This window comes from Bombus fervidus, unplaced genomic scaffold, assembly GCF_041682495.2.
Source record: "Bombus fervidus isolate BK054 unplaced genomic scaffold, iyBomFerv1 scaffold0024, whole genome shotgun sequence".
Taxonomy (NCBI): Eukaryota; Metazoa; Arthropoda; class Insecta; order Hymenoptera; family Apidae; genus Bombus; species Bombus fervidus.
Genome location: NW_027212587.1, coordinates 2,207,067 through 2,212,387, shown reverse-complemented (window position 1 = coordinate 2,212,387; position 5,321 = coordinate 2,207,067).

The window sequence follows — 5,321 nt, the reverse complement described above, 5'->3', positions numbered from 1 at the left end:
CAGCGAATCGGCTGCGCTAACATTGTCGTATCATCTGAGGCGCGTTTCGACACGCGGAAGTTCTTTTCGGATTGTTCGGACCACTCAATGGACGCGTTGCGCTCCTTTGTGCTTTACAAGAAGTCCTTGAGTGGTTGAGGAATTCTTGCTGCCCCCGGTATGAAACGTCAGTAGAAGTCATGCATACCGAGGTACATTCGTAGGTATTTATCTGCCGCGCAAACCGAGCAACGTGCGCTGTATTTGACGACAAATGTGGATTGTAACGCGCATAAAATTGTCCACATATCTCCAATGGGAACCTAGATACGTTCAATTGAATATAAAAGACAGGACCTGCAAAATGCAATTACGCTTGATTTGACAGGGCACCGAGCTGACGTAGCGAAAAACTGCTTATGTGCGCTGTATTTCGCTGCAAATGTGTAGTATAGAGCGCATCCAAATATCGACATATCTGCAATAGATACTGAGACACGTTCAATTGTATATTTAAGCCTGAACATTCATAATTGCAAAGACGTTGTATTTTACCGCGACCAGAGTTGTAATAGCATAAACAGGAGCAAGAGGGCTGTATTTGGCAGAGAATGTGGAATATAACAGGCATCGAATTGACGACATATCTCCAATAGCGGTCGAGACGCAATCAAATTAATATTGAATCCTGAATATGCGGAACTGTAAATTCAGTGGGTTTGGCAGGGACCAGTGTTGACGTAACGCAAACCAGATGAGGTGCGCTTCATTTGGCAGCAGGTGTGAAGTGTAACGCGCCCCGAATTGTTGACATATCTTAAATAGAAACGGATATACGTTCAATGGAATATTTATTCCTAAATATAAAAAATTGCAATTACGCTGTATGTGACAGGGCCCAGAATTGATATTGCGTAAACCGAATGCTGTGCGTTGCATTTGGCAGCAGGTGTGGAATATAAGACGCATCGAATAGTCGAATTATTACCAGGGGTTATAGGTGGTGAGCTTACTTACAAACTTTTACTTTTGACATCATGTACCGAGAAGGTAAACGAATGATCCACGTAGATTCCTTTTTGCGTAACCCTGTAGACAGTGACCGTACCACAACTAACAAGATCAAAGAAAAGGAAATTTATGTGGCCGATATCTCAGAAGATTGCTACTACCGGAACAACGACGCGACCCCCCAATCTCTGAAATCGCCAACAAACTGCAAATACCCTTTACCGTAAAGTACAAAGGAGAGACAGAAGCCTCTGATTGCTCATCGTACCAAGAGGTTTCAGGTGGTCCGTTACTAATCACATACACCAGTCAATTATGCGCTTAGTTTAAGATAAAAACGCTCGAGAAACTGTACAAGTATTACTGGTTCGAAGAGATGGCGAAATATGTTCGCAAATTCGTAGAGAACTGTCATGCTTGTCAGATTTCTAAGGCGAATTTAGGTATAGTACAAGCCGAATTACATCCCATACCTGAGATCAGCATACCTTGACATACAGTTTACATAGACATAACATGCAAGCTGAGCGGCAAAAACGATTCGAAAGAAGACGTTATTGTTTTGATCGATGCCTTTACCAAATTCGTATACTTACACCATATTCGTAAGATGGACTCCCGCAGCACCGTTAAGGCGCATATATCTGCCGTATTCCTATTCGGCAGTCCCTCTCGGATAATAGCGGATCAAGGGAGATGTTTCACGCGTAATGAATTACAAGATTTTTGTCAGAATAAACACATTAAACTCCACTTAATAGCAACCGGTGCTAGTAGAGCGAATGGGCAGGTAGAGCGTACTATGGGCACGTTAAAGAACATGTTTACAACAGTAGAAACGACCGGGCGATCATGGCAAGACACGATCGGCGAAATACAATTAGCTTTAAATTGCACCACCAATCGTGTGACTAAATCGAGTCCGTTAGAGCTATTAATTGGTAAAACAGCAAGACCCTACGGGTTACTACTACCTGAAAATACCGAAGAAAAGGAAATAGATATCTCCAACGTAAGACAACAGGCCATACAAAATATAGAGAACAGCGCTAAGTGCGATAAAGAAAGATTCGATAAAACGAAAGCCAAAGTAGTTAAATTCAATTTCGATGACTTTGTATTTAAAAAAAAAGTGAGGAAAGGAATCAAACGATACTAGATCCGAAATTTAAGGGTCCCTTTGTGATATCAGAAATTTTGGAAGGAGATAGATACATTTTAAAAACGTTAGACGGCGAACGGTCGTATAAATACAGTCATGATAGGCTGAAGAAAATGCCAGATACTTGCGTTCCTACTGAGTTGGATGTCTGTGGTGATGATGGGAACAGTAACCATGACGATACGAGTACCCCGATATCACAGGATCATCATTACCATAGCACTTAGCAGAACGAGGTTACATATACCCAGTGTTGTACCTAGCCTTTTTACGATATGCCCAGTGTGGCACCCAGCCATCTCACGACACGCCCAGTGTAGCGATACGATGAAGTTCAATGCTCTCTCACATGTCCAGTGTGGCAATCTGATATAGTAAGGTGTAAGATCGAGCATAATGGATCACATCCGCTTACGGGTAGTCATGTGGTCCAAAGAAATAAAATGCGAGATCAACACACCGTTGCCCAATTCAATTCAGGTATCATTAGCACTATAGTCATAGCATCTAACATAGTGTTTCCACAAACGCTCAGTGTGGTAATATGATCCAGAGAAGTGAGATTGGTCCAGGTACGAGGTCGAGAATGGTCTATTATGTCATTACGGTCGGACTAATAATTCACAGAATGCAACTAGTACTTCGAATGCTAATCATAACGTTCTTGATTTCTGCTCCCTTTTAATTCTTTTTTTTTTTTTATCGAACATTTGATCAAAATTTGTGTTGTGAAACAGGACCCTTGAACTATTTGGACACTTAGTTAAATTGTATAGAACATCATTTATATCGAGTCTAACGTTGGGAAAACCCAATATTCTAGATACATCCGAGAGCGTGCGATTGTCAGGATGGCCATGTCGGAGAAGAAAGCACACCGGCCCCCCGTTAGAATTACTTGGAAAACCCACAATATTGTAGCCTTTACAAAATAACCCAAACACAATTGTTCGAGACTTGAGATAATGAGCTTAGGTTCGAGGCGACAACTAGTCACAGAACGTAGCTGCGATCACGGGATAAACATACCTCGTCTAACAGAGGTATAGAATTGGATAGCTCTCCTTTAAAGAATTAGCCGTACCGACACTTAACAGTAAACATTCCAACGGCCCCGTGGCTCGCCATGCACAGATCCCATTCTTCGGGCAAGATGATCGCCAGATTTCGATGCATCATTCACAGTATATATTCAACTAGCATGAGAACCCGCTATATATCTTAGGATTAAGTCAACTAAGGTCCTTCAAATTGACGAACAGTCTTTGTTCTATCTGACCGTAAATCTGTCTCCTATTGCGAGAAGGTGCGGGAGATCTGCTTGTTTCGCGTACGACGCTTCCCACTAGGAACTTTCTCTCAAGGGAAGCTAGCATCCTTTTCTAACCACCAACACAGAAATTAACCAATTAGCAACAACGTCCTTTTCCTACACCATCTGAGCGCTGGCATTCCTCGACGAATCCAAATATCTCGTGCCCTTAGGCACAACCCATCATAGTTCTTCTCTGCTGTGTCATCGTGACCGAAAGGCATTCCTTTCTTGCAGTCTCATTACTCATGTATCTAGTGTCTGTACGATCGGTGAATAATCCACGTTTCGATAAAGAGTTAGTTAAGTAATTCTTGTATAGCGAAAAGTAAGTCGAGTCCTACTTAGACTTTAGAGCAAAGTATATCTGCTATCCCGCTGACCGCAGATTCGTTATATGGAGCTAAAGGTGAATGTCATTAGTGTCTAGATACCGCGGCCCATTGCCAAACTTGTAACACCCATACTTGTGTTAATAAACGCTACCTCGATCGTGTGACAACGAAGAATAATCCTGGTAAAAATTCATTACACGCCCCTAACCCAATTCTAAATCATAACCCGACATATATAAAGTAATACGTTCTGATGTAATACCATATAACGTTATACGTTATAATGCAATACTATAAAACGTAATACGATATAACACAATACCATATAACGTTATACTATATAACGTAACACGTAACAACCTAACAAGATATAACGTTATACGTTATCACGTAGTACTATTCAACGTAATACGATATAACGTAATACCATAAAATGTTGTACTATATGACGTCATACGTTGTAACGTAATACGATATAACGCTATTCTATATAACGTACTACATTATATTTAGTACCATATAACATTATGCGTTATTGTGCAATACTATATAACGTAATACGTTACAAAGTAATACCATATAACGCTGTACTATATAACGTATTACGTTATATTTAATACCATATAACGTATCCGTTATCCCGCAGTACTATACAACATAAAACGATATAACGTAATGCCATATAACCTTGTACTATATGACGTCATTCGTTATAACGAAATATCACAGAACATTATGCAATATAACGTAATGAATTATATTTAATAACATAAAATGTTATATGTTATCGTGTAATACTATATAACATAGGACGATATAACACAATACCATATAATGTCATACTATACAACGTTATACGTTACAACGTAATACGACATAACGTTATACGATATCCCGTAGTTTGTACGCAGCGTAATACGTTATAACTTAGTACCATATAGCGTTTTACTGTATAACGTAATACGTTATAATGTAATACCATATAACGTTGTACTATTTGGACGTGATACGTTATAATGCAATACTATATAACGTAATAGTATATAACGTAGTACCATATAAAATAATATGCTATAACGTATTACTAATATAACTTTATCCTGTATAACGTAATACGATATAATGTGCTACCATATAACGTTGTACTATATATCGCAATATGCTATGACGTAACACCATATAACGATAGACGTTATTGCGGAATACTGTATAACGTAATACTATATCTGTTATTACTATATACCGTTATATGTTATACGCTAATACAATATAACGTAACATTATATACCGTCCTACGTATTAACGTTGTGCTATGTAACGTGATGCTATATACCGTAATACGTTATAAGGTAATACTTCATAACGACATATATTGTATGTACGGTATATTTTCCGCAACACATTATAACGTTATACTGTACTACATAATACTATATACCGCAATACGTTATACGGTAACACGAACAGTCTAATGAGACCCTGCGCCGCCCCGCGAAACTGACAGTGAATTCGGACGCCACGC